Below are 12,784 nucleotides of genomic sequence, written 5' to 3'. Positions count from 1 at the left end.
AGTACCCCGCAGCCCTGGATGTGCGAGGGTGACCCATATATATTGCATGCTCAAAAATATTAGGGTATGCAGGGAATGCAGAGCAAAGGTTAACAACAATGCGGTTTAATTTGAACAATAATGAACTCATCGCAGGGAGGCAACAGGTGGCTAACAATAGAATTATGGTATAACACAACAGTCTTGTTATTAAACTCCACTTATTATGACTCCTTTGTTCCTCAGTCGCATGTAGTCTGATGAGCGTTGTAATACCAGCAACGATCGGCACGTAGTCTTCAGGCTTAACCCACCAACACATGATCCAGCTTCTGCTGGCAATGGGAGGTCACTGGTTTTGCAAGTTGAGCCCTTATTCAATTAATCTGTAAAGCCGAAGCGGGTGATGCTGTAGAAGTCTCTACCCGGTACGTGCTCTGCCGCATGCCTGTTAACAAGGGGGAACGCAGCTCACGATCTGGCACTCGCTTCTGTGACATATACGGCATATCGAATGTATAAACCATAAAATTCTGATAGGTGTAAATTCTATTTACAGGACATTTAAATCCACCAATCAGCATTCTAATGGTACGTTCAGAACTTTTTGAAATGAATAGATTCTGCTCCTAAATCCACATGAAAAACCACGTCAAATGCTCTATGAATAAGTTTCTGAATGATTATAATGAAAATTCTCCAATAGTGCACAGTGCTGTGTTTTTCACGTTATTTTAAGCCTTTCCCAGTAAAATCAATAGTAAGCTTATTCAGGATATTTAAAGCTAATTTCATGTAGATTTTGCAATAAAAATACTCTTCTATATCCTTGAAAAAAACTGACCGGATTTACCCTAAAGAGGAAGAGGTCATGCGTGCACATGTCTAATGTTTCACATCTCTTCTAAACCACAATGAAGCGATCCCCAGACACGGATGGTCATCTGTCTAATTCACATGGTCTTTTCTGAAGTGCAAAACTGGTCTAGAGACCCCATTCTCCTGATGTGTGAGGCATCCAGAAATGTTTACACTGTGCACCATTAGTACATAACAGTCCCTGTTCCACAGCAGCCTCTTCTATGTGAGTAGCTGCTCACCTATAGTTAACCCCATAGTGAACGAACTAATTTTAGGGGCTATCACAGTGATCAAAAGTCAGCAATCAATAAAAAAAAAATAGCTTTGATTGCCGGGTGTAGATTTTGGTGGACGCACTGTTTATGCACCCTCCATTTTGCTTCATGAAGAGGAGGAAAGCCGGGGATGGTGGTAACGGTATCGAGGTAATGTGGGGGACTTGGGGACAATATTTCTCTCTCCTCTGACATGTTATATAATGTCATAGTAGAGAAAAATGATTTATACATGACTCTCATTTTTTTTACAAGGTCAACATTGAAAAACAGCGATGACGTGATCAGGGAACGGATAAATGGGCCCTGATCGTGTTTTCCAGGGTCTAGGCTACCTCCAGCAGCTGAGACCCTGAAGATTTTAGAACTCTGGGTGGAGCTCTTGCCATATTCTCCATCCATAAAATGGCGATGAGGGAATAAAGCCCCTTAGCGCGGCCGCCGTTTTTATACGTATTGGCAGTCGTTAAGAGGTTAACCTGCCAGACAAGTATTTTTCTATCCATTTCGGAATGGCATCGTGGACCACATGTGGCCTCTGGGCCACAGGTTGTGCACTGCTGCTTTTGACTACCTTGTGGCTATAGATCCAATTAGATGGGCAGATTAACGAGCAACGGTCAAATACAGTATATACGAGTTGATCAGTGCTCGCTTATTATTCCATTTACAAAAAATGACAAATACTAAAGGGAAAAGTTCCCATACAGCATCATGTTACTGACAGAACATTAGTAAATTGATTATTTCCCTGCTCTCATAAGCAATACTAATATTGGTGAATGGGGAGATATTCACAAATGAGCATTCGCTAATCATTGGCTCATCTAAATGCACCTTAAGGTTTATCTTTAATGGAAAAAATCTCAAGACTCAAAATCACAGTACAAAATTTGGATTCATGGAAAGGATAAATTCATTTTCAAATAAGTTGTTAAGATACTGTAGTAGGATAGGAATGTACATTGAAAGTAAATTTCTTAGTAGTTATATTTGCAAGCTAAAATATCAAGTATGGACATCGATGAATCTTATAGTGTATATTTATTAATCTGTGACTGAGTTTAGAAAGTTTTAAAAGGGGAAATGTCAAAATATAAGCCTTTCCTAACTATTGAAACAGCATAACATGATCAAAGCAACTAATTCAGTTCCTTCTGTTTTTTTTCCTCAGGTTTGTCCATTTCTCTATCGATTTTGGCCAAGTACGGTACATTGCAGCGCATGACATGTTACCACCCCATTTCAGAATGCGAAACTATATTTCCCAGAAACTATATTTTTCAGAATCTGAAATGCTGAGATACGTGCTCAAGAGCATGAGGACCAGAAATCTGTCAGAGGGACAAGACAAATGCAGCCAAAGAAGCTACTGACAGAGCAAGAATCACGTCACCAGTCAGCTGTTCCATACAGAAACAATGGTACATACAGTATTACACACATGAAATGAGTTTTCACACTGAGGTTGCCATATAAATCAAATTTATCAGTAATATAGTTTGATAACAAATTATCAATATCTATGTATAATATTGTCCAATAATATGATTGGACAACATCATTCTGGGTAAAATAAAAAGTAAACGCCCCATATAAGAATTGGTTGAAGGGGAAATTAGTATGGTAGGCAAGCTAACTTTAAATATTTCTAATATCTCCACAAAAGAAGAGTAATAACAATAAAAACTACATTTAATAATCAAATAAAAAAAATGCTGTGCTGCTACTGTTCACCTGTAACATGGCCACTGTATCTTGAGATTGGCTGCAGTAGTCGGGTGAGTTAAATGAAACATCCACTGTTCAAGTCACCTGATCGAATCTGTCAATTATACTTTACAGAGGCCCTGTGGCTGTTAAGGATTTCCAGTTCTGGTACAGACCACGGCTTAGTCCACTCTGGATCCTTGGTGGTGACAGCAGATAAGTATAGGAGAGTCTTTTACTTTCAAACAGACATGTTAACATTTGAGCTTTAAATCAGACATATATTGCAAAAATCCAAAGCTCACCCTCAGATTTCTACTGTGGATTTGCTTCAGAGGTGCTTACGGCTATAGAGCAGATCCACCTTAGTTTAAAGGGAATCTGTCACCCCTCGGGACTTATAGAACCTATTAATATGGGTATACATAGAAATGTTACACAAGTCCTACCTGTCTGCCTCATTGTCACGATCAGGGTTGTGACCTTTGGCCGAACACGGCTATCACATGTGCAGGGGGGGTTATCTTAGTTATCTAGCTATCCCACCACTGTCACAATGTGTTGAAAAACAGCAAGCTAGTCTTGCCCTAACAATTTACCGTAGGGGGGCTTATTTTGGTTATCCCACCACTTCCACCAATATGTCACAATCAGGGGTTTGACTTTTGGCCGCACACGGCTATCACATGTGCAGGGGGGCTTATCTCAGTTATCCCACCACTGTCACAATGTCATGAAAAATAGCAAGCTAGTCTTGCCCTAACAATTTACCGCAGCGGGGCTAATTTTGGTTATCCCACCACTGCCACACCATATCACGAACTGCCAGGATTAATGTATATCCAATTTTCAGTTCCACTTTGGAACTCGCAGCTCTCCGGTGCCCCCCTTACCCTCAGGTCAGTCAGAGAACTGCACCTAGGATACTTAGTTTCCGGACAGGCTACTTGTTGTGCACTGGCTATTAGGCATGCTGCAGCGAGGGAATTATAAATGCTTTGGCCGGAGCCACCCAATCAGCTTATAAAACCCCTTCCGTCACTGCCAGTGAGCCCACCTAGCCAAAACACACTTCGCTGCCACCAGCTTACGATTTTCTCTATTAATATTTAAAATTAATAAAGGGGTACGAAGCCAACCCAAATTAGTAGCGTAATTAGTTTATAGGAACATGAATTTGTGACAGAGCAAGGAGACGGAACTAATAAATTTTATATTTACTCCAAAAAGGGTAGACAGTGTTTACAGAAGATATAAAAAAGGATTTTACAAAATGAGACAATTAAAATATGTACAATACGCTTACAAATAAAAAGGAGATTAAGAGAAGAAATAAAACTCACATGTTACTTAGATCATTTCAGGCAGAACCAGGCTGGTGGGAGGTGCCAAACGTCACCATGCATTTGAGAGGTCTGGATGCAGCAGTGTCCCAGGCTAGAATGGGGCTGTCTAGTCTGAAAGTGACTTATACCCCTGGGCTTGTGACATCACTAAAGGGGTGGTTTTCCGGCCCTCTCCCACAGCTTTCAGAGGTACAATCTGGCTAAAAAACTTATAATAATCATAACTTGGCTTGAGAAACTAGCAGAATAACGGCAGACACATCACTCAGCTTATCTTGAAATTAGCTTTCTGATGACTCCAAACACTGGCTGTCTATTCCTCTCGGTTCAGGAGAAATCCATTTCTCTGGTTCTATCAATGCTATAATTTAGCAAAAGGCGCTGTAGCGAGGCTCCATCAGAGCACGTTCTAGATATGCAGTTTTTATTTTTCTATCACCACCTCGCATCGCTTTATGACCAAATGATTAGATTCCCATTATTGTCTATAGGAAGTTAGAGCACATGGGAGAACAAAGAGACCCCCTGCTGTGAGGAGAGAAATCCCTCATTGGTGTCTCAGGTTACAATGAGTGTGTATGCAGGCTGGGGGGAAAAAGGGGGGTGGACAGTGTCAAGCTGTGAGTGAGCAGGAATTCGCAGGCATGACAGGCAAAAAGGAAAAGAAGAGGGGGGGAAACCCTCACCACTGGCAGAGCAGAGCTCAGCATGTGAATGGAAGATTCTGGAATGTTCCAGAAAAGTCATACATGATATTTTACATTATCGTTACACTCATATTAATGGTCTTGTTGTGGAGAAATGTTATATTCTGTCCTTATGTTAATGATTTCTTCCATGCTTCAGGACGTGCGGTGCCTGAAAGAAATCCCTGCACCCTGTCCTCATTACAATACTATTACCCTCCCATGCATGTCAGTTATGGTCCTTGAATCCCACGCCTGCACCCTGCACTCCCTCAGAAATACTGTACATACCTCATCCTCCCTTCTGTGAGCACTGCATTCAGGGATCATAACATAATATAAAGACAGAATATAACATATCTCAGCAACAAGACCATTAATATGAGGCATACAGGTAGGACTAGTGTAACATTTCTATTACCTGTAAGCCCATATTAATAGGTCATATACTGTATGTCCCGCTTCCCTTTAAGCCACATTCACTGGGGCTAATCCTTAGCTTTTCAGTTAAAAAAAAGTAACGCTATTTACGACCTCAGAATTAAAATACTACGCAATACCATTATTTTTGCCACAAAAAAATCTGCCTGGAAATTATCCATTGCATGTGTTGTGACAGATAGTAGTTGGATTTTCTTCAAGTTCAAATGAAGCGTGCTCCGAAATCTTTGCCAAATCAAAAAAATAAAAATGTGAACGTGGATAAAAGGGTTAAACAATACAAAGAACTGGTGATTTACAAATAAAGCAACATATTGATGCAATACCAAATGTTGCTTAAGATTGTACAAAAATGTGACTTCGGTGTAAAAAAATATAGACTTCTTTTCTGAGTATCTGATACTATTGCTTGGACAAAAAAAGAATTCCTACTGACCACAATAAAATTGTATGCATTTTACACTGCATCCAGTAATCATATATTTCTGCATGGAGTTTTCTAATCTAGGTAAGGTTTTTCATAATGCATATTTCTGCTGACCATGGGGTAATACTCATATTTCTTTCCTAACAATAATTGTATGATGCCCACTTCAAATTGTTAACATCAACACGGGCCATTTATATCTCTTGTCTTTTTACTTTGATGATGCAGGGAGTGGGATGATTGGCGGCAGCGCGCCATACGCCGCCAGTGTTGCTGTCCGTCCACCATGTGAGAAAGCAAGAGGAGGAGTCCAGCATCAGCTGAGGTTCATGCTAACGTGGGGAAACAACGTGGTGGTGGTAACAATTAGAAAGTTTTATCTAGGGCAAGAAAAGCGAAATGGAGCAGACTGTAGAGTCACCAAACGAGGGATCTACTACATGTGCAGGGCAGCCACTGTGAAATGAGATGGTTGGCTAAAGGCAGACATTGGGAGCAGAGATAAGTGGATTGATCTACAGCGGATCACATTCAAATCAACTTTCCTGAGATCCACAGGTACCCACGACTTTCAGCATTCTGCAACTTGATTCAAAAGTATCAGCCAATAGAAAAAAAAATATCCTGCACCATTTCACACACTGCTAAATCTCTGGATCTCTTATTTGTTCTGTATGTATTAAATTTTACATACAGTAGTTCTCTTCCTCTGGATACTGATCTATACCCGTACGGGTGTGGGCCCCTTGTTTTTATCACATGTGTTTTAGATATCTTTTAGGCATTGTTTTGTTATCCTATTGATTATCACCTGATTCAAACAAAATCTATTGTTGATTCACTACTTTAATGTATTGGGACTTTTAATGGTCGTATTCATTGTTTTCTTTTTCTCAAAGTGGTATATACTGTAGGAAGGTTTTGTACCTCTATAATCAGGGCGACTGTGAATTGATTGCTATTTTTGCAACTAAAACAAAATCCTGACTACAAGGAAGATCTTCATAATCCAAAAACGATAACAACTGTTTACCTCACATCATGTGCACATAAAAAATATCTATTTTGCACACCTCGTTGTAATAGTTAGAGATAAGCGGATCTTTTCAAATTCAAATTTGTCATCTTTGACAAATTTTCCCCAAAAATTAGAGAATAAATTTGTAAAAATTTCAATAATGGAAAGTGTTGTGAGTTCATTTTCCCCTTCACCATTGAGGTCTGATGAACTCCCTCTTCTGGTGAAGGAAGGTAGTGAGGCTGATTACCAAGCACCTGAGTTGGATGATGATGACTGGGTGACTGGAATTGCTGACTGGATATAAGGCAGCAGACGCCCTTCTGCCTTGCTGGTGATTTCCCTGAGGGATTCTAGGAGACCAGTCTATTCCTGCTCCTCAAAAGCTAAGTTTTCTTCTCTGCTTTTTGCATTTGTGTTTTGGTTTTGTTGACTGTGCAATTGAACTGAGCCAGGGGTGTAAATTTCCCAAGGGTCGGCTCTTCAATTTATCTGTACCCGAGCATGAGGCTATGCGATCCTATATTAAGGAGGCGTTGGAGAAGGGTCATATTAGACCATCTTCTTCACCCTTAGGTGCCGTTTTTTTTCGTGGCCAAAAAGGGATGGTTCATTAAGGCCTTGTATTGATTATCGTGCCCTCAACAAAATTACTATTAAATATCAGTATCCGTTACCCCTGATTTCGGATCTATTCTCCAGAGTTAAAGGTGCTTGCTGGTTTACCAAGCTTAACCTCAGGGGGGCGTATAATCTTATCTGCATTAAGCATGGGGATGAATGGAAGACGGCGTTTAATACTCCGGAGGGACATTTTGAGGACCTGGTGATGCCTTTTGGGCTCACTAATGCCCCTTCTGTCTTCCAGTGCTTCATGAATGACATTTTCCGAGACTTTGCGGATAAATTTTTGATTATCTATCTGGATGATATTTTGATCTTCTCCAAGGATTGGTATTCTCATGTGGAACATGTTCGGACTGTGTTCCGGATCTTGAGGGAGAATTCCCTGTATGTCAAAGGATCGAAATGCCTTTTTAGGGTACAGAGAATTTCATTTTTGGGATTTATTTTGTCTCCGTCAACTATTGAAATGGACCCGGCCAAGGTACAGGCCATTTATGATTGGGTTCAGCCCACTTCTTTGAAGGCCCTCCAGAAGTTTTTGGGTTTAGCTAATTTTTATCGGAAATTTATAGCAAAATTTTCTAGTATTGCCAAGCCATTGACTGGTCTGACTAAGAAGGGTGCTGATGTGTTGAATTGGTCTCCGGAGGCTGTTTCTTCCTTTCAGGAGCTGAAGCGAAGATTCACTTCTGCCCCGGTTTTGCGGCAACCTGATGTCTCACTCCCATTCCAGGTAGAGGTGGACGCTTCTGAGATTGGTGCAGGAGCTGTTTTGTCCCAAAAGGATCCTGTAACATCTAAAATGAATCCCTGTGCTTTCTTTTCCCGAAAGTTCTCTCCATCTGAACGTAACTATGATGTGGGGAATCGGGAACTGTTAGCCATGAAATGGGCATTTGAGGAGTGGAGACATTGGTTGGAGGGAGCTAAACATCAAGTCGTGGTCCTCACTAACCACAAGAATTTGATTTACCTGGAGTCGGCCAAACGCTTGAACCCTAGACAGGCTAGGTGGGCCTTGTTTTTTACACGTTTTGATTTTGTGGTCTCTTTTCTTCCTGGCAATAAGAATGTCAAGGCTGACGCTCTCTCTAGGAGCTTCTTTGCTGATTCTCCGGTGGTGACCAAGTCTGCTACCATCTTAGGCGAAGGGGTAGTTCTTTCTGCCATCTCGCCTGATTTGAGACGTGCTCTGGAAGAGTTCCAGGAGGACAAACCTGAGCATTGTCCCAGTGGAAAGTTGTATGTTCCTGACCGGTGGAAGAAGAGAGTGATGTCTGAAGTTCATTGCTCTGCATTGGCTGGTCATCCAGGTATTTTTGGTACTAGAGATCTGGTGAGTCGGTCTTTTTGGTGGCCCGCCTTGTCTCGTGATGTCAGGAATTTTGTGCAGTCCTGTGGGACTTGCTACCAGTCTAAACCTTGTTCTCGCTCTAGGTGGTTGTTGATGCCTTTGCCGGTCCCCAGGAGGCCATGGACCCATATTTCAATGGATTTCATCTCTGATATGCCTGTCTCTCAGAGAATGACTGTTATTTGGGTGATTTGTGATAGGTTCTCTAAGATGGTTCATCTTGTACCACTCCCTAAGTTGCCATCTTCCTCTGAGTTGGTGCCCCTGTTTTTGCAACAGGTGGTTTGCTTGCACGGGATTCCTGAGAACATTGTATCTGACAGAGGAGTTCAGTTTGTGTCTAGATTTTGGAGGACTTTCAGTTCCAAGCTGGGAATTCAGTTGTCCTTCTCCTCTGCTTTTCACCCTCAGACCAACGGGCAGACGGAGAGAACAAACCAGACCTTGGAGTGGTATTTGAGATGTTTTATTTCTGCTGATCAGGATGATTGGGTTTCATTTTTGCCCTTGGCCGAACTTGCTTTAAATAATAGAGCTAGTTCTGTCACTTTGATGTCACCTTTTTTTGTAACTTTGGGTTTCATCCTCTATTTTCTTCAGGGCAGGTGGAGCCTTCTGCCTGCCCAGGTGTTGACACTGTGGTGGAGAGAATGCACCAGATCTGGGACCAAGTGGTGGATAAGTTTCCCTCTCCCAGGAAAATGCCCAGCGGTTTTACAACCGACATAGGACCATTGGTCCCCAGTTTAAGGTTGGTGATATGGTTTGGTTATCATCAAAAAATATCGCTATGAAGGTGGCTTCTCCTAAGTTTAAGCCTAGATTTATTGGACCTTACAAGATTTTGGAGATTATTAATCCGGTCTCTTTTCGTTTGGCTCTTCCTGTCACATTTAAAATCCATAATGTGTTACATAAGTCCTTGTTGAAGAGGTTTGTTGAACCAGTTGCTCCTGCGGTGGCACCTCCGGACCCTGTATTGGTTGAAGGTAACATGGAATTTGAGGTAGAGAAGATACTGGATTCCCGTCGGGCTAGATGGAGACTCCAGTATTTGGTTAAGTGGAAGGGTTATGGTCAGGAGGATAATTCCTGGGTCTCTGCCTCTGATATTCATGCCAAAAGATTGGTGCGTGCCTTTCATCGGGCTCACCCTGATCGCCCTGGTGGCGTGGATGAGGGTTCGGTGACCCCTCCTCAAGGGGGAGGTACTGTTGTGAGTTCATTTTCCCCTTCACCATTGAGGTCTGATGAACTCCCTCTTCTGGTGAAGGAAGGTAGTGAGGCTGATTACCAAGCACCTGAGTTGGATGATGATGACTGGGTGACTGGAATTGCTGACTGGATATAAGGCAGCCGAATCCCTTCTGCCTTGCTGGTGATTTCCCTGAGGGATTCTAGGAGACCAGTCTGATTCCTGCTCCTCAAAAGCTAAGTGTAAGGTACTCCTGGGGTGGACCCACTAGACCGTGGCAACGAACCTCCCGAGGGCGAGCTGACCAGGTGGACCACCCCTATACAGGGAGTGTATGGGGCAAGCCCACGGGTAACTATCACCACGGTAGCCGGTACCCGGGAAAGTATGAGCAGACAGACGGGTAGATCCAAATAGCAGGCACTGGACAGACGACACGGCTCGGAGACACAGGAGAGACGGCACGTCTTGGCTGGACAGGAGGGATGGCTCGGCTAGAAGACGCAGGAGGAACGGCACAGCTTGGCGAGACAGGAGGGATGGCACGGCTTGAAGACACAGGAGGGAAACGGACGAGGACTGAAGCCACAGAACCTAGGAGAGAGAGCACAAGAGGGACTGGGTAAATGCACGGGAGAAAGCTAGGGAGCACTAGGAGGGCGGCCAGAGTCACTAGCAAGTTCTAGTGATAGTCAGGCATCGCCTCCAGAAGGAGGCGGCCTGATATAGGGAGAGAGAAGGGCTTCCAGGTCATGACCTCCAGCTGGAGGAGGAGACGCGCGTCCTCAGGTGGGGGAGGGCGCGCGCCCGGCCAGAGCGAGGAAACGCGCCCGCCGAGGAGGAGGAGCGGGAGCGCGCACCAGGGGGCTGGACCGAGGCGGCCATGGGCCGTGGACGGGAGACCGGGAGAGACCGCGCCGAGGCCTGCAGCGGCCGGCGCGGCAGCGAGGAGAACCCCGGAGAGCGGGTGAGCCGGGGCCGGAGGGAGGTAAGAGGAGAAGTCCGCGGCAGCCGCCGCGTGACAGTACCCCCCCCCCTTACGCGCCCTCCCCCGCAGACCGGACAAAAATTTAGCCAGGATTCGAAGAGCTTGGATATTCTCCTGGGGCTCCCAGGATCTCTCCTCAGGACCAAAGCCCTTCCAATCAACCAAAAAAAAGGTTTTCCCTTTTTGCTTTCTCATGGCCAAAATATCTCTCACCTCAAATACATCGTCTGCGGCGGCAGGCGGAGGTGAATGAGGAGCTTCAGAAAGGAAACGATTGAAAATAACTGGCTTAAGCAAAGACACATGGAAAGCATTAGGGATGCGGAGAGAGGCGGGAAGACGCAATTTATAGGAGACATCATTAATACGGGACAAGACCTCAAAAGGTCCAATATAGCGGGGACCCAGTTTGTGGGACGGGACTTTGAGGCGAATAAACTTGGAGGCTAGCCAAACTTTATCACCTGGGTGATATGGTGGAACATCCAGGCGCCTCTTGTCTGCGTATCCTTTCACCCTGTTACGCACCAACTCGAGAGCGGTCTTGGTCTCCTGCCAGATCCTGGAGAATTCGCCGGACAGAAGATCAGCCGCCGGTACACCCGAGGCGGGGGGAACTGGTAGAGGTACACCAGGATGTAGACCGTAGACGACAAAGAACGGGGATTTGCCAGAAGATTCACTGATGTGGTTATTATAGGAAAACTCAGCCCACGGGAGTAATTCAGACCAGTCGTTCTGGTGGATATTAGAAAAGTGCCGGAGGTAGTTCACCAAACTCTGATTCGTCCGTTCTGCCTGACCGTTGGACTGTGGATGATAAGATGAGGAGAAGTCGAGAGTGACATCCATCGATTTGCATAGAGCTCTCCAGAAGCGAGAGGTGAATTGGACTCCTCTGTCCGAAACAATATGTTGGGGCAGTCCATGGAGACGAAAGATGTGCTGGACGAAAATCTTCGCCAAGGCGGAAGCCGATGGCAAGCCAGGCAAAGGGATGAAGTGTGCCATTTTAGAGAATCTATCTACTACCACTAAGACGACAGTACACTTGGCAGAGGAGGGTAGGTCCGTAATAAAGTCCATGGCGATGTGTTGCCAAGGTGACGAGGGTACTGGAAGCGGATGTAGAAGACCAGAAGGCAGCTGCCGAGGCACCTTGATCTTGGCACACGAGAGACAGGAGGCGACGAAATCCCGGACATCTTGGGAAAGGGTCGGCCACCAGTAATAGCGGGACACCAGAAGAAGTGTCTTTTTATGGCCGAGATGACCCGCCAGATTAGAAGCATGGCCCCAGTGGAGGATTCGTCTACGGTCCCTCTCAGAAACAAAAGTCTTGCCAGGTGGGGTAGCGAGGAGAGAAAGTGGTGCCATGGTGATGAACCTGGATGGGTCCAAGATATGTGCAGGTTCCTCCTCGACATCCGTGGAAAGAGAGGACCTGGACAAGGCGTCGGCTTTGAGGTTCTTGTTGCCTGGACGAAAATGCAGGTCAAAATCGAATCGGCCAAAGAACAGAGACCACCTGGCCTGCCGAGGGTTGAGTCTTTGTGCAGACCGCAGGTACGCTAGATTCTTATGGTCTGTGTAGATTGTGAAGGGATGTGCGGCGCCCTCCAACAAGTACCTCCACTCCTCTAGGGCTAACTTGATGGCAAGCAGTTCTCGGTCTCCGATGGAATAATTCCGCTCTGGGGTGGAGAATGATTTTGAAAAGAAACCGCACGTAACGAGCCTGCCGGAGGAGGACTTCTGAGACAAAACAGCTCCGGCTCCAGTTGCGGATGCATCCACCTCAAGGACGAATGGTTTGTTGACCTCAGGGCGATGGAGTACGGGAGCCGTGGCAAAGGCACGTTTCAGTGATAGAAAGG

This window comes from Dendrobates tinctorius, unplaced genomic scaffold (genome assembly GCF_039654945.1).
Source record: "Dendrobates tinctorius isolate UK_male_01 unplaced genomic scaffold, ASM3965494v1 ptg000016l, whole genome shotgun sequence".
Taxonomy (NCBI): Eukaryota; Metazoa; Chordata; class Amphibia; order Anura; family Dendrobatidae; genus Dendrobates; species Dendrobates tinctorius.
The sequence above is the reverse complement of the archived record's forward strand: the minus strand, read 5'-3'. Positions refer to the sequence as shown.